At 41.0% G+C, this 24,975-nt stretch overlaps 2 long non-coding RNA genes across 6 annotated transcripts in view; one reads left to right on the forward strand and one right to left on the reverse strand.

Moving 5' to 3' along the window:
* On the reverse strand, positions 1–20,485 carry LOC118660471. The gene is made up of 6 exons (XR_004968939.1): positions 20,301–20,485; positions 18,815–18,970; positions 15,859–15,919; positions 13,945–14,016; positions 10,499–10,596; positions 1–2,031 (listed from the first exon to the last, which is right to left on the reverse strand). It is a non-coding gene; the product is annotated as an uncharacterized LOC118660471 (long non-coding RNA).
* Positions 18,875–24,975, forward strand: part of LOC118660470 — a 15,324-nt gene continuing 9,223 nt past the window's right edge. Inside the window, exon 1 of one of the 5 annotated variants that reach the window (XR_004968937.1) lies at positions 18,875–18,962. This is a non-coding gene — a long non-coding RNA (uncharacterized LOC118660470). The other 4 variants (XR_004968938.1, XR_004968934.1, XR_004968936.1 and 1 more) reach the window with 4 other exon arrangements.

The following is a 24,975-nucleotide window of genomic DNA, read 5'->3' on the forward strand; positions in this document are numbered from 1 at the left end:
TCATTATAATTTTATATTTATTTGCAAATATTTGACACTTTTTCATTATTAACACAATATATTGATATGACCCATCAATATGATATATATTTTTTAAATTTTAAATGAAGTCACTTTGATCTTTTCTGAGATGTTATCATACCCTTGAAACTAACTAGGTCATGAAGCATCCTGTTAATGTTAATCATGTTGGTGAGCATGAGAAAGTTGTAAAGGCCTTTGCCTCCAATGTACTTATATTCCACTAAAGGTAATTAAGACTTCATTGAATTGGCGTGCAAAACAGGAATAAAACTCTATATGTTATTACTGTAAATACACTCTCTGTGCTTACATTCTGCAAACTGGCTGGATTGACAAATGGCAGGAAGAGCACAGGGGACTGATCTGGAATGGTACAGGCGAGGGAGGGGGCACTGTAGGGGGCAAAAGTAGCATTTGGATATAAAAAGCAAATTCTGAGGCAGATTCACATGTGTTCTAGGCTAGTAAAGACGATATGAATGTACAATAATTTTTAGAAAAGAGAAATTAGGGAGAAGGGAACCAGTTATTAGAAAAACTTTCAACATGGATCAGGCAATATAGATTTTATGTGAGCAAAAGTTTGAACCTATTGTAGTTTCTGAAAATGAGTATGAAAAATCAAAATAATGCTTAAGGAATACAATTCTTGCTACAGTGAGTACACAAGTTTGGATAAAAGATAATTAACAATCTGGCTAGGGAACTGGTACAATAATTTATTTTGGAATTCTTTTTTACTCAATAATTTTTACAGAATATTACTCATTATGTGCCTAGCATTGTGTCAGCATTAAAATGACTTTGTTTGCAGGCCCAAATCTATTTTCCCAAGGCCTTCACGACAGATGTCTAATGACACCACTTACAAAGAGGGAGACATTCCCCAGGTACTCCTGTACTTTGTTCAACAGAAATTTAACTGCCCAACTGGATGTGTGATTGATGTTATTCAATGATTAATGCAGCAAACTCCCTACTTTACCCTCTGCAGCAGAAATCTCCATTTAACCCCTTGGGATATGTAAGTGCCTCATTTCTTAAGAAACTACAGTGAGATTAGGAAGAAGGGAGGGCTTCAGAAAGCAATTAGGAAGAGGGCAGTTTAATCCCTCCTTCTTATTGAAAAGCAGCTTCTACCAAGGCACTGCTACTAAAAGAAACTTTAACCTACAAAGGAGTTTGCAAGAAAACGATCAAATAGGAAAGTCAGAGGAATAAGTAAAACAGCTTTTAGAACAACCTGTTTCTCTTCTTCTGTTTGTTTTTTCAATGCGTTGAGTCTAATCATGGAAAAATCTCACTGAAATATGTATTTGTAAGCACCTCACAGTAACTTGTAAGCACTGTGAGGTCTGCAAAAGCCACTCTTCCTGTAGCATGAATACATGTTCTCAACATATAATTGATGTCTAATGATGTGGAGCAAAATACTTTTGTGTCTGGCTGTTGCTGCTACTTAGCACTGGGAGCGTCATGTGGAACTGGACATCTCCTACATCGTGGGCTTCAAAATATTCACTTCATTTGTGCCTTTAATTCCCCTCCACTTCCCCTTACTCAGAATTAATAGCTGCTAAGTGACATGGTATGAGAGGAGATGACAAAGTGCTGCATATAAGCATAGGTCCTTTGCAAAAGCACTTAAAAAAATTCTTAAACTGAAGTGTAATTGACATAAAACATTATATTAGTTTTAGGCATAAACATAATGATTCAATATTTGTATACATTGTAGAATGATCACCATGATATTCTAGTTAACATCCCTCACCACACATAGTTACAAAAAAATTATTTTCTCTTGTGATGAGACCTTTTAGATCTAATCTCTTAACAACTTTCAAATATGCAGTACAGTATTATTAACTATATTCACCATGCTGTATAACACTTACTTTTGTTTTTCAAGCCCACTTGCCCCCAGGCCTGGTGCCTATGTCCCTGGGCACCACCTCTGACCTCAGGGGACCTTATCTCTTCGGCCAGCTACTGAAGAGGCTGGGGCTGCGGAGGGAAGAGAGAGAAGAAGGGACTGATGATGTGCCTTGTCTTGCTCCTGTTGTTGAAAAAAGTCTATACGTTGTGGTTCCCAATAAAATATTTAATATAGATAACAATGACTTTCACAGTTAGCTACATGTTTTTATAAGAATGTGCTCATGGCAACAAACAAGCAAACAAAGAAATAAAACAGAACAACAAAACCAAAAAAAAAAAAAAAAAGAAGAAAGTAAATGGTCCAGAAGAATGTACAAAGCAAAAGCACTTCTCACCTACTTTCAAAATTAGTTTCTCTTAGATAAATGGATTATACATGTTCTCCAACTTGGTTTGTATTTTTTTTTTGCAAAAAGCTATTTATCTTGGACTTCTTTCTGGAAGCATATAGCTCTATTTCCTTCATTCAAACATCTACATGCAAGCACAGATGTGCCATAACATGTAGGAGAACATGATCTAATGGATGGGCCTTCGGCTGGTTGTTGGCTATTTACAAATAATGTGGCAATGATTATTCTTATTCATGCATGTAAAAACACTATAGGCTAAATTTTTAAATGGAATTGGAAGATCAAAGGATGTATTGAAATTTAAAAGTAACATTTATAGGTTAAAGCTTAATACACCCTGCCAAACTGTTCACTAAAAGGGCTGCCTCAGTTTACACTGCTCCTGATGGAGCCCAAGACTGCACAGTCCCCACAGCCACAAATAGTTCCGTCCATGGCATATGAAAGAGGAAAAGTCACTTTTCCATTTTAGAAGTTTTCATTTCTTCAATTATAATTGAGCTTGCACTTTGTATATGCTTATCAGATTCTCCCCCACCCACCCCTGCAAACAAATTGCTTATCCATTATTTTAAAATCCACTTGTTTACCTTTTCATTGATATGTATAAAAACATTTGGATATTACGGAAATTAACACCTTGTCACACATTCTAAAGATGTTTTTCCTTATTCTATCTTCCACCTCTCTGAACCAATCTTTCATCTCTTCCATCTCTTTCTCTCTGTACTTTATTGTAGGTGATTTCCTCATATATATCTCCTTGTTTGCTAATTTTCTCTTTGGATGTGTCTAAAATGCTATTTAACCTATCCAGTGAGATTTTAATGAGCATAATTTTCATTTCTATGCCTTTCATTTGCTTCTTTTCAAATTTGCCTATTCTTTATTTCCATGGTATCTTATTGTTTCATTATGTTTTCCTTTCCTTAAAATCTCTTCGTTCACTTTATTATAGAGAGTTTTTTATTTTGTTTGGTTATTTGTAGTTGTTCTGGTGCTAATTCTCTTAATTTTTTTCCTCTGACGCCTCTCCATTATGGTAGTTTATAACATCTTATGGTTGTTGTGAATTCAGCTTCAAAGGGTTCATTTGTTTTTCAGAGAAAGCACTTTGTGATGGACTGAATTGTGTCCCCTCTCCTCCAAAATGTGTATGCTGAAGTTCTAACTCCCCAATGTAATTTATTTGTACACAGGGTTTTTAAAGAAATAACTAACAGCCCAGTTGCATGGCTCAGTGGTCGAGCATTGACCTATGAACCAGGAGGTAATGGTCGATTCCCAATCAGGGCACATGCCCAGATTGTGGGCTCGATCCCCAGTGTGGGGCATGCAGAAGGCAGCTCATCAATGATTCTCTCTCATCATTGATGTTTCTCTCTCTCTCTCTCTCTCTCTCTCTCTCTTTTCATTCCTGAAATCAATTTTAAAAAACATAAAAAAAAGTAACTAACATAAATGAGGACATAAAGGTGGGGCCCTGATCCAATACGATTAGTGTCCTTATGAGAAATGGAAGAAACACCAAAGATGCATGCACATAGAGAAAAGGCCATGTGAAGAGGCAGCAAGAAGGCCATCTGCAAATCAAGAGAAGAGAAAACAACCGTCAATACCTTGATCTGGGACTTTCAGTCTCCAGAACTGTGAGGAGACAAATTCCATTACTTAAGCCACCTGGCTGTAGTATTGTGTCACAGCAGTCCTAGTGGACTGTTACAGCTTCTGACCTCTAGGCTGTGAAAATGACCTCACAGAGTGCTTTTGCATTTACTTCTATCAGATTCCTAGGGTTTTAAGGCTCTGGACCTATTTTTATGTTAATTTATTGGCTTAGAGTAGCGATTTTTAAATCTTTCATCTCATGACACACATAAACTAATTGCCAAAATTCTGAGCCACATAAAGAATATACTTTTTGCCGATCTGACCCACAAAAGGTATAATTTCGATTCATTCACACTGGACAGTTATAGTTGTGTTGGCTGTTGTCATTTTTTAATTTGACAATCTAAGGGAAAAGGGGTCAGTGTCCCGAACTAAAACGTCAGGTACTGAATGTTGTAAAAATTCTGTGGCAAACCAGTTAAAAATTGCTGGCTTAGAGAGTCCATTCCAAGAAAACAGACTTAGGGTTAGCTTTCTAAGCAAATAATATAAATTCAGACATCTCAATAGATGGCCTACGCTGGTGTCAGTTTCTCTAGAATGATGTCCCTTCCCTGGCCTGTACCCTTTCCAGGACTCAATAACAGCAAACATCCTTGCTCCTTCCACAGGCCAATGAGTGAAGTTTTTCTAGCTCTCCTTCTGAGGGGCTAGGCTTTCTGCAGGGGACTAGCTTCAGTTTCTCTGCCTAGTGAGTCTGAGGACTCATCTCCTGTCCTTCTGCCTTTTCCAGTGTCCATCCTCATCCCCAGAGGTCCTTGTAGCATCAGCTTGTACTTATTGTTTTGGCTTTGACTTCTTGCTTTGTTTCTGATATCTGGAGAGTTTTTAATTTAATTTTGTTCATCACTCCTAGAAATTTACAGTAGAAAGGGAATCGTTATATATATTTCAGACAGGAAGGGAGAGGGATAGAGTGATAGAAACATCAATGATGAGAGAGAATTGATTGACTGCCTCCTCTATGCCCAACACTGGGGATCGAACCTGCAACCCAGGCATGTACTGTGGCTTTATGGTTCAGATCAATGCTCAACCACTGAGACACGCCAGCCGGGCAAAAGGGAACCTTTCCATGTCATATTTGTCCACCATGTTCACTTGCGTGTATCAGAAGGTGTAGATTTTCCCCCTAACATGCTAGAAGTAAATTTGTCTTTGTTAGAGTAGGGTTATGTCTAAATTTATCACAACTATTTTTTAAAGGTATACTACAAACAGGAGAATAAATTAATTTTAGAATAAACAACCTTCAATAATGTGATGAAACTATCATTAGGGACCTTATTTCCTGACTTGATATCAGTGTAATATACATATTAGACTTGTGGCTTAAGAGACAACAAATATTAAAAATATACCTAATTGCCCTAGCTGGTTTGGCTCACTGGATGGAGCGTCGGTCTGCGGACTGAAGGGTCCCAGGTTCAATTCCGGTCAAGGGCATATACCTTGGTTGCAGGCACATCCCCAGTTGGGGGTGTGCAGGAGGCAGCTGATCGATGCTTCTCTCTCATCGATGTTTCTAACTCTCTATCCCTCTCCCTTCCTCTCTTTAAAAAAATCAATAAAATATATTAATATATATACATACATACATAATTATAAGTTGAAAAACAAGAAAAAGTCTGCATTTTTGTGCTTATAATTCCAAAGTTGTTAATATCTTCATTGGCCTTTAATGTATTGCTATGGACTGAATTGTGTCCGCCCCCCCCCCCCCAAAAAAAATTCATATATTGATGCCCTATCCCAATGTGATGGTATTTGAAAATAAGGCTTTAGAAGATAATTAGGGTTAAATGAGTCATGACATTATGGCCCTCATGATGGGATTGGTAGCTTTATAAGAAGAGGCAGAGAGAGAGAGATTGCTCTCTCTCAGTCATTTGAGGGAAAAGGTGGCTATCTGCAAACTAGAGAGAGGGCTCTTAACCAGGAACCAAATCAGTCAGTACCTTGATCCTGGACTCCCCAGCCTCCAGAACTGAGAAGTAAATGCCTGCTGTTTAAGCCAACCAATTTATGGTATTTTGTTATAGCAGCCTGATCAGACTAATACATGTACACACTGTCCACCCAATTCATTTTCCTACCATCTGCTTTTCAGGTTTATGCTGTCCCTACATACTTGCCATATAAGTAATAAATGATAGTTTATGATCACCCAAAATTCAGAATAGTTAACAGGTTGTTAGGTTTCTGAAACCCATTTTCCCTATTTAAAGTTCTCCTGACTCAAATGCACTATGTATTTTTATTCTTTTTTGTTTCTAATCCTCACCTGAGGAATATGTTTTTATTGATTTTTTGAGAGACAGGAAGTGGGGGTGGGGGTGGGGGGGAGGAAGAGAGAGAGAGAGATGTGAAAAGGAAACATCAATTGGGTGCTGCCTGTATGTGCCCCAGCCAGGGATCAAACCCACAACCTAGGTATGTGCCCTGACTGGTACTCAAACCTGTAACCTTTTTGGTGTACAGGACAGTGCTCCAACCAACTGAGCAACCTGGCCAGGGCTCAAATACACTCTTAATTATTCAAAGTAATTCAATGTAATGGTCTCCTTCTTATTCAGCTATCTGAGGTTTGATTAAGATGAATGCATGCAAGAGCCCCACCAGACTTCGTGCTGGGAGTGTCAGATGGCCTTACCAGAATGTAACCACCAATAAATAGCACGTCCTGGCACAGACTGAATGGGTGAAATGTGCTTGCTGTGAGGTCCTCACAGCATTCCACGTTCTCTTAACAACTTGGGTTGGGGGAGGATGAAGGAGAAGAAGCATAATGCTCTCTTTCTAAGGCAACATGAATTCAAGCAGTAAAGTGTATTATATTTCCATTTTTCTAATAGCCATGTAAAAACTATGACCAAAGGAAGGGAGGGATTGAAGGAAACTATGAACTAACCTCCAATGGGAACCAAGAGACCTTCTGCCTTTCCAGACTATTCCATTACAACTTCACCTTTACCCATAATTCAAGTTGTCCTTAAAAGAGTCCATGAAACTTTAAATTGGCTCATTCTCTTCATTCCCATTTGCAAAGCAAGTGGTTTGGGTATTGTTATCCCAATGCCATTTAATTTCCTGGAATGATGGCAAAGCAAGTCATGCTGCATGTATACAGATTTCTTTGTAAAATATTTGTCTGGAGCCTGCCTTCTCCAAGAATTGTGCAGAACCAGCAGGATGGGCATCTCTTAGGGGCTTCTCCAGGGTAGCATGTTGGCCCCACTCCAAAACTATCAAGTCAAACGAAGCTACAGTTTATCAAGATCACCAAGTGATGCCTGTGCTCATCGAGTTTGAGAGGCACTGGTGTAGAGTACTGTGCTCTCCACTCATTAATAAAACCTCAGGAGCAAGACAAAGGTTTTCCCATAATCCTAACATGGCATTTTGATATTCTACTAACAATTAGGATTCACAGTAGGGTCTCTTTTTCCAGGTATAAGAAAACCTAATAGTTAAGTCTACAAATGAATCAGAAAAATTGTTTCCATTTCAATTTAGTATGAATGCAGTCTTGCTCACAACGCTAAATTGGAAGCAAAGAACTGTTTCCTTTCAGGTTAATGGGTTTCCCCTCATCAAGCTGTCCTTCTTTCATGTAATCTAGTCTTGCCTCCACCTATTTATTTTTTGATAACTGTTCTTCTTTTTAATGGGATTATCCATCCTTCCAATATTAACAGCAATTAGACGCACCTCATGGTGCGTCATGCCAACTCAATCTGCGACTGTCAGAGTAGGATGATCTTAGTCTTGTCTCAGTAACAAACTTTGACAACCAAAACAAAGCAGCAGGCAAAATACACGAAGAGAATTAACAATATAGGATCACAGATGACAGGAACTTCTCCAACAGGATGGCTGCCTCTGCCCATTCTATCCACATGGAAACAATGGCGCTCACCATGCTGGTACTGGTGATGCGGGGACATAGTCTTCAATTGTATTTTTTTGGAAACGTGCTTAGAGAAGACTCCTTAAAAGTCTTAGAAATATTAACATTCTCTTTCCAATTCTAATCTATTTAATTTTATTGGAAAACATTTACATAGCTCATCAGCAGACTCTCTAGTATCGAGTAATATTTAGCATGCTGCAATCATGGGAAGGAGAGATTTAGATTAAATGCTGCTTTTTATTACTATTCAATCATCATAAGTTGTTCCATTTTTCATCTTTTAGTCAACAGATTTCAAAGGTGGGAAAATATCTTCATTTACAGATATACCTATATTTATCTCCTATTATATTTTCCATTAGTGTCTACATGAGATTTATTCCTGGTGATTCCCAACAAAGTAAATGTGAATCTTCCAACACCAGATGCTAATAATAAAGATAAATGCTCCCTATCTCACAGAGAAGTTACAAGAATAAATTAGATAATAGTTACAGAGGAATCTGACCTTACTAGAGAGAGTATATAAATGAAATGTGAAAAACAAACATTTAAAGAACAAAAATTTCATTCAATTGTAGTCAAATTGACTTGACAGTCCCAAATTAGGCTCTGAGTAAAGAAAACAGGCCTAATAATCGTGGTTTCCCTGGCTGTGGATCAATGCCAAGTACTGACAATGAGTTCCAGGTCTGGGCTGAAACCTTGGGCATCCGTTTGGATATGTGCAAAATGAGCTCTTTGTCTTTCTCTGTATGTCTACATTTTTTATACTTGGAATACTGGTAAAGCTTTGCATACGTTGGGATAAATGATCAGGTATTTTAAACCTCTTTCTACATTTAATAACATATAAGATTGGCCCTAACCAGTTTGGCTCAGGGGATAGAGAGTCAGCCTGCGGACTGAGGGGTCCCAGGTTCGATTCTGGTCAAGGGCATGTACCTTGGTTGCAGGCACATCCCCAATAGGAGGTGTGCAGGAGGCAGCTGATCAACGTTTCTAACTCTCTATCCCTCTCCCTTCCTAACTGTTGACATAGGTAACACATACATATCCAGACAAACTCTTTTTACATTTATATTATCTAGAACCAAAAAGGAGTTTTCAGCAGGACAATGGACAAAGAGAGAATCCTAGTTATTATATTGAAAGGCAAAGCTGTCCTCACAGGTATGGGAAAACTCATTTTTTTAAAATTGATGTTTTAGAAAGAAGGGGGAGAGCGAGAGAGATTAATTGGTTGCCTTCCCTAATGCACTCCAACTGGGATTGAACCCACAACTCAGGTATATTCCCTGACCAGAAATTGAATCTGCAACCCTTGGGTGCACAGGATGATGCTCCAACCAACTAAGCCAGCCAGCCAGGGCAAAGCTCATTGTTAATGGGGTTATTTGTGGGATACAGGAAAGACATCCAACCCCACCTACTTTTCAAACGTCTAGCCACATTGTCCCGGATTCTACCATTTAAGATTGTTCCGAGTTAAAAGAAGTAGCTGCATATTCATGGAAAAAGGCGAGATTAAAAACTATAGGAAGACCAACAATGTAAGGAACCAACGCCTACTGCATCCCTACTTCGTGCCAGGCACTATTCTAAGTGCTTTACCAGAACTATCTCATTTAATTCGCAGTTCAACCCTTTGAAATAGGTAGGATTCTTATTCCAATGTTAACAGATGGGCGAACAGGCACAGGGAGGTTAAGAAGCCTGCCCAAGATGGCATAGGCTGCAAATGGCATATCTAGACCCCCCAACCCAGGCCTCTGCGTCTGCACCCAGAACCAACATGTTTTCCTACAAGTGTAGGTGTTAGCACCATACAATATATTACTGTTTTAAAATGAGACAAGCTATACTTTGCCAACTTTGATGTAAGGAAAAATGTGAACACTGACAAATTTTAGATTGTTTGAGCAATTGTTGAATTTTTCTAGAACAGCCCAGGTTTTAATATTCCGGCAGCCTCCGCCCTCCCTCTTCAGAGAACATGTCAACAGCAAACATTCACAGTACAATCTTACTGTGTTGAATTGCTCACCAAGAACAGAGCACATGCTAAAAGGAAAGCTCTCTTGTGGAGCCAACAGCAGATATTTGGGGGGGAATGAGAAATGCAACGTGGAAGTGAATTTAGAGGTGGAAATAGCCGACGAGCTTAGATAATATACTGCGAGTAATTGATGTCTATTACATTGTAACTAACTTCTATAGTAAGAAGCTACCATGGATCTTAGAATGTAGAATAGTTTCTTGATACATACAATGTAAAAAAGGCCTTTAGAATTGTTCTCCAATGGCAGAAATATGTGCTGTGCATGTTTATTTCTTTTATCTGATAAAACGTGGCTTTTGGAAAGAGATGAACTGATACCCCAGGTTCCCTGCTCCTAACAGAACACTGTAATATGGTTAAGCACAAACCTTTCCATAGCAACAGACTTTGTATACAGACACGAACCCTATGTATCTCCCTTGAAGAAAGCTTTCAGGTTATAACAGACAAATTCAAAATAAAGCCTATGATCCCAGCACCCTGAAGCCTGCTTCCCAACACACTCAAGAAAGGATACATTGACAAACGACTCACCATGGCTCTCGCAGCTCATTTCTTTGCCTTCTTTTTTCTTTAAATGGCACTTCAGCCTTAATAGTTACAAAGGTTTCAAGAGCGAGGACTAGCACCACCTGAAAAAAAAAAAAAGGTCAGAAATCCAATACAATCTTGGTTTGAGAAGTTCAGCACTGGGCTTATTGAATAGCATTGAAAGTATTGGTTTCTTTATCTTGAGACCAAACACATTCATGCCTGCTACCCTTCACTGTTTTATTTAGTGCTTTTCCACTTTAAGAACATTATGTGAACGCTGGCAACTTGGTTAGCTATAATTCTATACTAGTAATAGCCATTTCACATAGGGGAAAAGGTAGCTTGGAGGATGATATCTTGAAATGTTTTCATAAGCACATATAAAAAACATGGCATTAGGAACTGGGAGTACTGGCTAAAGGAGGGCAAACTAGGCTTATGCAGAGTTGTGTATGCACACGATAATGAGATTCCCCAAACGCTTGCCTATGCAGAGTGGATGTCTCCCATTGCTCAACCCAATTAGGCAGGAGGCGCTGCCTGGGGCTGGAGAGGAATCTGCTCACTATTGTCTCCGCGTGGGGAGAAGTGAATGCTCTGTGCAGCTAGCACTGTGCTTTGTGTTTTTAACATGCGGAACTAGGCTTGAGACTGCTATTGATTATGCTTAGGAGAGAGGAAGTTCATGATATGTTGCAAGTGTATGTACTATATTTCATCCCTATTCAGATTTAAAGCAGCATCCTTCTCCAAACAGTCTACTCTGAAGGCTGCATGCCGGAAAGTAAAACAGATGGTCCAGTTTTATATTTCTTTTCCTTTAGAATTTCTTATGCAGCTCAGGGACCTTGGTCTTCTGGGATCTCAAATTATATTTCAGCCCATTATACGTATATCAGCGTTGATTCTAAGATGGTATGTAAGAATTATTCAAGACCCACATGGCCGCAGCCTTCGCTGGTTCTTAGTATGCCATGTGCTGTTCATTTTAATTGAAAATATTCTAAAAGCAAGATTGATGTGTTTTCTATCCCCTTAAAATAGAAACAGGTTCTGGGCTCATAATTGAGCACTCATAAGCCCCCTCTCCTTATTAACATGCCCTCTCTAATTTGTGCCTCTGTTTGCACAATATAAATGGCCTTTAACAGCCCTTCATTCATACAATGGTCTCACTAACCCAAAGAAAATTAGTAGCAGCCAAAGGCCTATTTTTACTGACACAGAGACAAAAATGCTAATTACCTTAAAATATTCTCAAGTGTATATCTTTGGCACCCTTCCAGGCAAGGCTCAAAAGTTCTTTCTTTTCCCCTGTTATTTACTAGTTATAGGGAAAGTTGTTTTTGTTTTACATTCAGGCTTCCACATAAGTATAAATTGGTATTTATAATTTGAAATCTTTTGAGTCCAGAGTACTAATGATGGGTGAAGTGTTCGTTTGCTTTCTCCTTACTCATGGATACACTTGACAGCATTATTCATTTGTGATTAACTATGGTTTTACTATTTTGTTAAGGCACGCAGGGACATTTGCAGAAAAAAAAAGTCTAAAAATTTGAATTTATTTAAACATATTATAAAATATTAATTTATTCTCAGTCACTTTTCTCTGATCATTAAATTTATTTGTCCAAGTTTATACTCTGAAGCACTCCCTTTTGAAATGGTTTTAAAACTGAAACCTCTGATGTACAAAATTCAATGTGACTTATTAAATTATGATATCAGGTGTGCTGACAATATTTACATAAAAACAGTAAGCTTTTTGTCATGTATGCAACATATATTTATTGAGGATGCATTATCTCCAGAGTACTTTGCTAGGCCTGGTAATGTAAAAAAAAATCAAAAAAAAAAAATCAATAAGCTAAAAGGGCTTGCCCTTGAGGGAGTTTAAAATTCAAGTTTAGAGAACATGTCCATCTATGGATAAATGCATAAAGAAGATGTGGCATATATATATACAATGGAATATTATTCAGCTATAAAAAGAAGGAACTCTTGCCATTTGTGACAACATGGATGGCCTCTAAGGGCATTATGTTAACTAAAATAAGTCAGACAGAGGAAGACAAATATTTTATGATCTCACTTACGTGTGGAATCTAAAAAGGAAAAAAAAAAAAGGAGCTTATGGATATAGATAACAGATTAGTGGTTGCCAGAGGCAGGGGATGGAGATGGGAGTAGGTGAAATGAGTGAAGGGATCAAAAAATACAAACTTCCAGGTATAAAATAAATAGTCATGGCCTGAATGTATAGGTAATAATACTTTGGTGCATATTTGAAAGTTGCTAAGGGAGTGGATCTTAAAAGTTTTAATCACACATACCACAAAATTGTAACTATGCGTGATGATAAATGTTAACTAGAATTATTGTGGTGATTGTTTTGCAATATATATACAACTATAAAATCATTATACTGTACATCAGAAACTCATGTTGCATGTCAATTATACCTAAATAAAATTTTTTAAAAATCAAGTTTGGAGAAAAAAATATATTCACACTAAAAGTTAAATAACAGTATAGAACAGTGATTTTCAACCTGTGTGCTGCAAGAATTTTTTAAAACATGCAATATCTAACCATTTAATCAGGGGCAAGGGGCACTGGCTTCTCTTCCTTTAGATTGTCATTAGGGAAATGGAAACTGAACTGCAATGAGATATTACTGCACACCCACTAGAACGGCCACTAGACAGACACTAGCCAGTACTGGCCGGATGTGGAGAAACTAGAACCCCCATACGTTGCTGATGGAAATATAAAATGATATAGGCACTCTGACAGATTTACATTGTCCTAAAAAGTTAACCATAAACTTACCATAAACGCAACAAATCACTCCTAGGAATCTACTCAAGAGAAATGAAAACATATATCCAAACAAAGATATTTATATATATATATATATATATATATATATATTCATAACAGCATTATTCATAATAGCCTAAAAGGCAATTTTATAGAGACAGTAAGCACATCAATGATTCCTTGGGGCTGGGGGCAAGAAAAGGGATTAACTAACTGCAAATGGGTGTGAGGGAACTATAGGGCAGGGGTCCTCAAACTACGGCCCGCGGGCCACATGCAAATACAAATATTGTATTTGTTCCCGTTTTGTTTTTTTACTTCAAAATAAGATATGTGCAGTGTGCATAGGAATTTGTTCATAGTTTTTTTTTAAACTATAGTCCAGCTCTCCAACGGTCTGAGGGACAGTGAACTGGCCCCCTGTTTAAAAAGTTTGAGAACCCTTGCTTTAGGGGGTTATGAAAATATTCTAAAACTGCATTCTAGTGATGGCTGCGCAACTGTATACATTTACTAAAAATCAGTAAGATGTATACTTACAATGAGTGGATTTTATGGTATGTAAATTATCTATAATAATAAAAGCATAATATGCTAATTAGACCGGACAGCCCAACGACCTTCTGGATGTCCTTCCAGATGACCTTCCGGATGAAGCCAGGGCTGCGAGGGCCTCTAGTACTTTAATAAAGCTGTTCAAGAAAAAAACAGTGTCACATATTTTCAGAGGAATGGGTCAAGGTAGTCACCTGAACTTTTCAATGCTGAAATGTACCTCAAACATGTATGATATCAGCAAATGTGAGTAATTCTTCACAGTTTGCCATGCCCCTTACAATTTTCAAATGTATTTGTTGTTCACGCCAATCTTGTTTGGTAGGGTGAGCAAGTATTATGTAATGAGTAATAAGCACTTCTGTTTTCCCTTTTAGCTTTGTTTTGAGGAAACCTTAAATACTATATAGAGCATATAATTTAAAAATCACAGCCACCCTGGATAATGTAATAAAGTGGATGACAAGCATTAGCATCGCCCCACGTACCCCTGATGCTTTTACAAAGACAATTATCCCCCATTTACCAAACTACACTAAACAACAGGTAAGTTGTTTAGAATGAATCTCCCAACTGGAGACTTGTTACAGGTCACTGCCGATGGACTGGGCTGAGCAACCTCACCTGCAGACTCACCCTTTGTCCGCCTGCCTCACTGAAGCCGGCTGTGGCTGCTCACTCTAACACATGCATTTACAAACACTGAAATGCATGTAATATCATTATATAGGCGAGGCATGTGGCGGCTAACATTAAGGAGCTTGTATTCCCCCGCAGAAACAAAGCTGCCAAAACCCCCAAAATGGAAACCAGTGTATTAATTTGGCTCATAGCAAATCCTTCTCTATTATTTCTCTTGAAAGCTCAAAAGGAACTTAAACAAACAACTCCAACGTAGCCTGAAGCAGAGAATGACATGTTTAAAGAAATGTGACTTATAAAGTGTCCAATTATGTAATTTGAAAGTGCATGTGGCATATGCACAAATACACTGAAACCCAGTTAAAAATCACAGGACCCTCCCTTGTTTTGATAACATATGCGAAGACAGGCCAAACTGGCAGGCCTATGCACCCAGCCCCAGACTGAATGCTCCGGGCTAACCTCTCCCTGCCTCCTGCTCACAGAGTTAGGTGGGAAAGAGTTCTCAGAGGTGGACGGAGATCAGACCCTTCTACACCGAGCATCGGCCTTCCCATCTCAGCCTCACAGTCGCAAAGTTGTCTCCAGATATGCTGATGCGACCGCTGCTTTCCAAGGAAGGCATGAAGGCTCTGTGAGCTTAGTGTCCTGTGTCTCCCTGGATGACCTCCGGACACCCTTTTGCAGTGACATGTGTTGCTTCAGGATGCTTCCAAGATCTTTGATCGAACACAAGCCGTGTGTCTTGACTATGACTGAAATGTGAATCAGACTGGGTTAGTCTAAAGCCGTGGTCGGCAAACTGCGGCTGGCGAGCCACATGCGGCTCTTTGGCCCCTTGAGTGTGGCTCTTCCTAAGCCTTAGGAGTACCCTAATTAAGTTCATAACAATGTACCTACCTATATAGTTTAAGTTGAAAAAATTTGGCTCTCAAAAGAAATTTCAATCGTTGTACTGTTGATATTTGGCTCTGTTGACTAATGAGTTTGCCGACCACTGGTCTAAAGAAACTCAGAAATATTGAACTGATTTCAGTCAATAGTGAATTTTGATACTTTCAAGTTGTAAGAATTTCATGTTAATTTATACGATGTGATACATAAAGTACTGGAAAAAGCATGGGACTCAGGGGCATGAGAATTGTGTTCTGGAATGCACCCTTGTAATCTTGGGTAAGTTCCTCAACTTCTAGGACCTGTGTTCTCAACTAAAAAAAAAAAAAAAAAAAAAAAAATCTGGGTTTTTTTTTGGATGAAATATTCTCTAAGGTCCTAATCATAATTTGACAATCATTTAGTGAGATGTTACTGTTATTCTACAAGATAGAAATATTTACCTGAATAATTCATTGAGGTCACATGTATTTTGACCTAACGTACCCTCTGGCCTTTGCTGAACTGTTAGAATAAAAACAAACAAACAAACAAAAACTTAGAATTTGAAACTCATAGACACAGAATCCATTTGTGCTATCATAAAATGCCACAAAAGTTACAGCTTCAGAATGAGAATGATAAAGACAGAAAGCAGATATTAATTGAATATTTCACAAACACATATATACATACAGTTGCAAGGAATGTCATCTCAAATAGTGCCTTTTATTTTCTTTTTGATAAGTCTTCACACTTCCTAAAACCCCAGTGTTCCTCAAAGTTACTTTACTGGCCCTTGTGAGGATTAAAAGAATGAAATCCATTCCTCCCCTGTCTCCTTAGCACCTTTGCTTTTTACCTATTTATTTGGCTTCTATTTAATAATTTGTTTGGAAAAGATTCCTTGGATAAATACAGTCTGAAAGGCATTGCACTATATAATGTAAAAAATTTTGCTTAAATAGAGCACTTTAAAGAAGTATTTTGTTATTATAATACCACTTTGAATATGTCATCTTACAAGTTTTTCCAGCAAAATACAAAGGTTAGAAAGTAATTTTCCATTTCGTCTTTTCTGAGGCTATAGATGACACACTATATTTAATTTTAGAGTCTCTGTACAAATCATCAACTACTGTAATCACTGTACAAATATTAATATTTGATTCAAGGGGTCTCCTAAGTTATAGCATAATCAGAACTCTGGATGGATAGGCTGCTCAATTGGAAAATCATGTTTAGACAGTCGTAATGAAACAGGTTTGATAGTCTTATTATCATAAAATTGATTGATATTTGGTACAATTTAATCTTTGCCAGGAAGATTTTTGAGAAAAGAAACAATCAGTAACTTAGATTAATCCCCCATACTTCCCCTTCAGTCCAATTCATCTCTCTCTTACTCGATGAATGGCCCTTTGGTCTGCTGGTTAGAACAAATTCCTTTTTGTTTCATAATGTAAGGAATTAAGAGTTGGTTTTTAATTTTATTTTTTTTAAGGACACGTCAATGTTGATTTGTAAGGTTGTAAGTAAAAGACTACCCTGCTTTGAATATCATTGACTTTCTAAATTCACTCAGAGAGCATAACAAGATAGTAAAAACACAATATAATCTTTGGGTCATTTCCCCCAGGACTTTGAATCTATTTACCACCCAGACAGGTTCTATGATACTGAGTGACTTTGTGAAATAAAGGATAGGTTATTTCAGCCAAAGGATTTTCTCATTTCTGTTCCCTAAATGTCTGCATTTCCCCCATAATTGTTTTAGATTGCTCCATAACATGCTTTGGGGACCACTGAGATAAAGTGTTATGAAAATGACCACTATATTGGAAGAAAAGTGTACAGGGGTCCTTTCCTATGCAGAACACGCACTAGGAAATCACAGCAGGTGGAGAGGCAGCTGATGTCACCATGATCACTGCAGAATGTCCAGGAGAGTCAGACGGAATGGAGTCATTTCTCGGCTCTTTCCAAGCCCCATGGAGCTGACAGCACGATAGCCTCATCCATTTGGGCTTGTGTATCTCTTGGGCCTGACTTCCAGTAGGTTTAGCTCACCACTCAAAGCGGGTGAGAAAGATTCCCTTTATCTTTATGAGTGGTTCACTTTCTCTTTTTTTCTTCCTGCAGGATCCAGCCTCTGTTTTGTCCCCCCCCCCCCCCCCAAGTTCCACTCTAAGGAAAAGGCCAGCATTAATACACTCATCAGGCTCATTCCAGAGGGGGCTGAGCCTGCCACAGTTCTCACTCCCACCCACTTCTGTTGTTGCTCTGTCTGGGGAACCTGATTTGAGTGGGCAGATCTTCCAGAACAGGATTTTGGTGTGGTTGTGGGGCCATCCCAGGGTTTTGAAGCGAAGCCACGGTAAGCTACCTTCCTTCTGTGGCTCTAAGTCCCCTTCTTGTCTCAACATACCTACATGTCCCAGGATCTCCGAGTTCTCCCTGGGGAAACAGCACAACCTGGAAAACTACACCAAATGGCATCTTTGCAGCCGATTCAAAAGCCTGGTAGTTGCTACAGCAGCAGATTTTCAGTAGACAGGCTCAAAGAAAAACCAGGAATTGCTGACCCTCCCTGACACTGAAATTTTTAAGAGTTGTCGAAAAAAACAACTATGTTGTTGGGAAAATGAAAGAAAAAAAATTAGAGAGCTGGGACAAAATATGAGTCCACGTAACGATAAGGAAAACAGAGGGGGGGGGGGGAAGGATTAATTGCTTTCTTTGCATCAACTTAGATTTGTGCAGAAAGTTAATTTTGACTCTATATCACTTTAATCCTAATGACCCTGCTGAAGTTGGAGGCACGCTCTGAAGCCTTGCCTGTCTTTGATTATGAGCTAGCTGGGCTTCTAAAGGTGATGGGGTGGAGCGAAGCGGGTGCAGAGAGTGAAGAGGTTTCCTAAGCCCAGAATTCCCATTGACCCCTCTCCTCCTTCCTGTGCTGCCGAGGAACAGGAGGCTGGGACACTGCCTGCTCTGCGGCTTGCATAACAAAGGCAGGTTCTCACCGGGAGCTCTAGAAGCAGCAACCTTGCGGGACTGCCCCAGAGACACTGGCACAGAGCTGGAGAAAGTGCCACAAACAACCCCGGAAGCCCTCCGCCCGGTCTTGTTACACCTGGTTTCTCCAGCGCAGATTGCTCAGCCAACCTTCATAATCCCAGAGGAAGGCCGGGGCAGGAGGCTGGATTCCAGGCTACCTTGGCCGTAATGTATGGAGGGCTTTAAAAGTAGAAAACAAAACTTTGAACTCAACGCATCTGCAGCTTTATGACTCAGGTGTGTTATTTACCTTCAGGGGCACCCAAGATCACTGAAGTTAAAGTGACAAAAAAAAAAAAAAAAGTCTGTGAGCTGCCGAACAGAAAGCGTGTCCAGACCCGACCTAGCAGGTTCTCCTACCGTGTTAACTTGGCGGGAGGAGCAGCAGCCGGGCCTCGCCCTCCTCCTCTTCTCGGCGGTAGGATGGCCCCTACTCACAGCGCTGGCATCCTCTCCTCTTCAGCTTCCCAGACTCTAGAATCTAGCAGTGGTTCTCAACCTTCCGAATGTAAATATCTGATAGGCAGGATGTATTTTCATTGTTACAAGTTGAACATAAAGCATAGTGATTAATCACAAAAACAATGTGTAATTATATATGTGTTTTCCGATGGTCTTAGGCGACCCCTGTGAAAGGCTGAGAACCGATGGTCTAAAATAAAGTAATTTGGTGGAGACGGGGGCAGAGAGAAGAGGGAGGCGGAAATGCAAACAGCTTGTGAGGAAACATGCAGGGGACCCTCGGCATCCCCGGGGGGATTGGCCGCAGGCCGCTCGGATGGCGAAATCCAAGGCTGCTCAAGTCCCTTGTATATAGAAAGCCTAGCAGTTGCAGTAACCTGGACTCTAAGTGATGCCTAGACGGCCCCTAAGAACCCCGGGCACCGTGTGAACACTGTTGACCAGTTGGTCGACTGTGCTGACGGGGAATAATGACAATGAGTAAAAAGCCCGGCACGTTCAGCGCAGACGCGGCCTAACTTCAAGTCAGCAACAGCATCACGTGCCTGTCCCCAGCAGCGGTTCTCAACCTGTGGGTCGCGCCCCCTTTGGCGGTCCAAGGACCCTTTCACAGGGTCGCCTAAGACCATCCTGCATATCAGATATTTACATGATGATTCATAACAGTGGCAACATGACAGTTATGAAGTAGCCACGAAAATAATTTTATGGTTGGGCCACAACATGAGGAACTGTATTTAAAGGGCCAGAAGGTTGAGAACCACTGCCCCATAAGCGTTTTCAACCGGAGGGGGGCTGAATCCTCGGGTGGGGCGCCCCGATGCGGAGGGAGGGGGCCGGCCGTCTTATGCTCAGAGCAGGGCTCGGGGTGGACCTGGCCGCGCAGCCGCTGGTCTGCACGCCCCTCCGAGCGGCACGGCCTGCCGAGCCCTGTCCCCTCGTCGCGGGCGGACAGCAACGGCAACCCAGCCGCTGCGCCGGGGCAGCGGGCGCCCTTCCGCGGAAGCGCCTAGCAGGAGCGCGGCCGAACAGGTGGTGAACTTAATTCTGAAACCAAGGATCACTGTGACTCCACAGAAAGCAAGTTGGCGAGAGTCCACGTGGCACGCGGCCCTTTCCGTTCCGGAGAAAGCCAGGCCCCACAGGAAGGAGCGGCTGCCGGCCTGGCCGCGCGGAGGGCGGGCTTCCCGCGCTCGCCCTGGAAGGGGAAGCTCCCAGGCGCTCCCAGGGGCCGCTCTCCTCGCCCTGCCGGGTTCCCTCCTCGGGAAGAAGGGCAGCTATTAGCGACTCCTACTGAGGTGTCCCTGTGAGTGTGGGAGTGTGAGTGTGTGAGTGAGTGTGTGAGCGTGTCCGGCCCGTTGCTGGCGGCGGGCTGGGAAATTACCTAGTTCCTCAGAGGTCCTAGGTGGCAATGCAGTGCACAGTGTGGAGGCCCTGGGACCGGCCGGGGCGGAGGCGGGTGTTTGCGACAGGCCGGTTCCGAGTATCGCCCCGCCCTGCTCCGCCAAAGCCTCCGAAGGCCCCAGAACCGGTTCCACTCCTCCCGGCCTCTCCCGGGCGGGCAGGGGCGCGGAGGTGCCCGCGCGCGGTCCCGCCTTCCCAGGCCCCGCCCCTCCCCTCGCGGCCCGGCCCGCCCCTTCCCAGGCCCCGCCCCTCACTGCCCGCCCCTTCCCTTCCCAGGCCCCGCCCCTCCCCTCGGGGCCCGGCCCGGCCCGCCCCTTCCCAGGCCCCGCCCCTCCCTCGCGGCCCGCCCCTTCCCTTCCCAGGCCCCTCCCCCTCGGGGCGGGCTCCTTTCCAGAGGAAGCGTCTAGAACGCAGGCCCAGGTTCTGGCTACCCCAGGGTTTGTGATGTGTAAACAGCTTTGTTGTCCATCCAGTCGCATCTGTGAGTTTCATGCGTCCCAAGGTGAATTCTTTGGTAAAAAAAGAGTCGTTTTGTAGGAGCTTACTCACCCCCCAATGCATGTCTTTATTCATCTCTGGGTTCTGCAACCTCTTCCATCTCTCTTCATTGATCCTTTCTGAGGATGCTTTCCGCCCTTGGGATCCCACAGTTCACACGCTGGAACTGCTGAGATGGATCGTGTGGTCAGAAGGTAGAATTCACCAGTTTTTTGAAACAAGAGCCTTTAACCCAAAGATTGTGGTGGATGGGTAGCAGAAAGGAAGAGAACCCCCGCAAGCTTTCCCGCCTTTGAGGCAGTGTGGGTCCCTTCAAATTGCCGTGGATTCTTGCTGAGCAGAGGTCCTCACCCCAGGCGTCACCCCTTACTTCTCCTGGAGGAGACAGCTGTATTTCACCAGGGATGCAGTGATTTATGTGCACCATTTAAGCAGTGTTTGGGAGTTCTGAGGAATGCACAATGCAGCATGACTTGACGGTATAATATACTTAGGGGAACATGTGGAATGCACCGAATGTTTTCTTTTCCTTCTTTTAAAGCTAGTTTAAATCTACTTCAGTGACGAAACTGTTTAACCATGTGCAAATGTGTAATTCTGCCTCCTGGCAGAGTCAGCCAGGATTGGGACGGCTGGCCATGCCAAGGCTGGAAGCCAGCTTAGTCACCAGGGGTTTTCTGAGCCATAGATTTACCCCTAAATTTGGAATACGCTGAAAGAATAAAGTGTGACGACTATTTCTTACAGAGTCAATGCCTGTCTTTATATCCCTTTTAAAAATATGTATGCTTTTAAGGAGAAAGGGGCATATGTTTTATTCCCCCCACCCCCGTTTAGATAGCTTAGGTATTAAACACAATTGAGTTTAATGATAAAATATTCTTGTTAAAAAGTATTGTCAGACTACAAAATTTTGCTCATCTGATGGGATGTGAAATGGTGTCTTGTTTTTAATTTGCATTTTCCTGATTATTTATGAGGTTGAATTTATGTGACCATCCCCCCCCCCCTGCCCCCCTGCTTAGGGAAACACCTGTTTTTTCTCTTTTACCCATTTAAAAAATTGGTTTGTTTGTCTTGAAAGCTTTTCTTTTTAAGGTAGAAACTGGTAGGGCAGATTCTTACCTCTAGTTACTCAATGGCTCTGGATTGCAAATAAATGGCCCATGGAGAATGAAGCTGAAAATAGAGGAATGCTTTCCTAAAAGTGGTTATCTGGAAATTTGGATTTCAAAGGTAGAAAGTAAGCATACAGCTTCATGCTGAATAGCAAAATATACCAATATTTATAAAATGTCCCAAGATAGGTAACAGAAATAGCAGCGTGCTACATTTAAGTGAGAGAGAGGAGTTGAATTCTGTGGCCTATTTCCCTCCTGTCCTATTTCCTGGTGTTGAAATTTCAGTTTAGAGGATGGTTGTAGGAATGCGCTCCAAGTGCTCCTTCTGCCTTTGTACCTGTGCTTTAGACAGTGAGTGGACGCCAGTCATTAGTCTTCAAGTCTCTCCATTTCACCAGTGCTAAGCACGGGAAATCAATAGCGGATCATTTAATAATGCTCCAAAGACTTGAAAAGAGCCTGTTAAGGGAGGTTTAAACCAAAATAAAGGAACTTCAGAGTGGGTGTTCTTGTATTTGTTATTTTCCTTTGACTTGAAGAGAACTATTTGTAGCCATGCGCCCCGTTGCTAGGATGGAAGTTGGCCTAGGCTGTCAATTCAGATGTTTCAGATAGGACAGAAGATAAGGTGTTTCAGCTTATTCCTGTGGCAGTATGGGAAAATTTGAGAGGAAAATAAAGTGTGATTAATCACTTTTCAGCACACCAATGTTAAGATGTGTACTTTAAAGTATAAATCACTTTACAGTGATTTATAGCATTTTCTGGTTCTTATCTAAATTACTATGGAAAATAGAACTATTCTTAGAGATGGGGTAAAATGTACTATTTCCTACACTGTCTCTCATTATCTCCAAGTCTTGGATGCTATTTCTAAGATTGCAAATGTAAGATTTGGAAATAGAAGCTATTGCGTTTTATTGCTATTGAGTCCATCCAGATAATGTTTCCTTTAAAAATGACTTTACATTGTACCTTGATTGGGATGGGTGTATAGGTTCATCAACAATTATAGAATTGTATATTTAAAATATGTGCATATTAGAATATGTAAATTATATCTCCATTTAAAAAAAGAATTGGGCCCTGGTCGGGTGGCTCAGTTGGTTGGAACATCGTTCTGTACACCAAAAGTTTTTGGTTCCATTCCTGGTCAGGGCACATACCTAGGTTGTGGGTTTGATCCTGGTGGGGTTGTGTACCGGAGTCAACCAATCGATATTTCTCTCACACTGATGTTTTTCTCTCTCTCTCCCCTTCTCTCACTCTTCCTTCCTCTCTCTCCCTAAAATCAATAAAAAACATATCCTCAGGTGAGGGTTAAGAAAAGAGAGAGAGTAAATTGGGGGGAATGACATTTCCAAATCTCCCCTCTGGCTGGAGTGGTAGATCTCATATGAACTGGGAGTCCTCAAAGGATTCTTGGGGGCCAATGAAAGGTCTAGAGCAGCCGTGGGGGCCGTAGTCCGGCCCATTTGAAATGAATAAAACTAAAAAAAAAAAAGACCGTACCCTTTTATGTAATGATGTTTACTTTGAATTTATATTAGTTCACACAAACACTCCATCCATGCTTTTGTTCCGGCCCTCCGGTCCAGTTTAAGAACCCATTGTGGCCCTCGAGTCAAAAAGTTTGCCCACCCCTGGTCTAGAGTCAATGAAAGGTCTTCGGGACTGGCCCAGGATGTCATGTCTGGTGGTCTTGGTATCTAGGTGGAAATCTTAGTCATAACTTGAGAAAAGACAAAAGAGCCGGGATTATATTTTTAGTTGCCATGAACTTAACAATAAAAAACATGAGCAAATTTTCCTACTGATATTGTTCCCATGGCCAGCTTGAGTTGGAAGAGATGTAATTATATCCCACTGTCCTTTACTACTGCGAGGGCATTTGCATGCTTCCAAAATCTGAAGACTTGGATTTTACTGTAGTTATGGAAAACTCAGGTGTTACGTTCTTAAATATCTTCTCTTCCTCAATTTTCTATTCCTTGTTCTGTCTGGAATTTCTACTTGATGTATATTTTGAAATTTCTTGATATATTTTCCAAAGCACTTAATTACAGTTTCATAGTTTCTCTGTCCTGCATTCTGATAAATTTCTTCCGATCTATCTTCTGGTTTATATGTTCTTTCTTCACTTTTGTCTTATTTATTCATTACCCTGTTCATTGCATTTTTAATTTCAGTGACTATGTTTTCCATTTATAGAGACTCAGTTTGATTCTTCTTCAAATTTGCTTATTGTTTTGTTTTTATGTGTTTCTTATTATGATGTCTATGATTGTGCTTATATCTTTAGTCGTGGCCTCTTTTTATGCAGTTCTCTGAATGCTGATTCTTCCTTCTGCTATATCTGTTGACTCACCTCACCATAGTTTATTCCTTCATGGACGTTGTAATTTTTTACTGTGAACGTATCTTTAATTTTTTCCCTTCCTAAGAGATGTAAAAGTGTTCCCAAGGAGTGAGTGTTTGTTTTTACTACTAGAACTAGAGTCTGAGCTTGACTTTTTATTTAATTAAATATCTCAACTTAGGATTTTTAAGTCAAGCAGGCAGCATAAATTCAGACCCCATATACACATGTGCCTCAGGCTTGGAGTTCCCATTTCTCAAAAGTGTTTTTCTTCCGTCCAAGTTCCCGGACACGTCACGTATTACCTAGGGATGCAACCAAACCTTGACTGTAGTGGTTTGTTTTCTAACATAACGAACATGTTGGATGCAGGCAGAGCAGGGAGGAAATACTGTCATCTGTGTCCTTTTCCTCATGGATCTCCCTGCCCCTCCATCACTCAGCAGTGGCTTTCATCCTTCTGTCTGTTTCATGTGGCAATTTGGCTAGTCTGTTTCCAGCCTCACAGCCACTGTCCAGGTAGGAGAGAGAGAGGGAAGCAAGCAACAAGGAGGAGAGATGGCCCCCCGAACAGAAAAGCCAAACGTACCCAGAAATCCCTAGCCCACTTCCGCTTAAGTCTTGTTGGCTAAAACTGCAGCACAGGCAGGGTTACCCCGGCTGCAAGGGAGATGAGC

Source organism: Myotis myotis, unplaced genomic scaffold, assembly GCF_014108235.1.
Source record: "Myotis myotis isolate mMyoMyo1 unplaced genomic scaffold, mMyoMyo1.p scaffold_m19_p_7, whole genome shotgun sequence".
NCBI lineage: Eukaryota > Metazoa > Chordata > Mammalia > Chiroptera > Vespertilionidae > Myotis > Myotis myotis.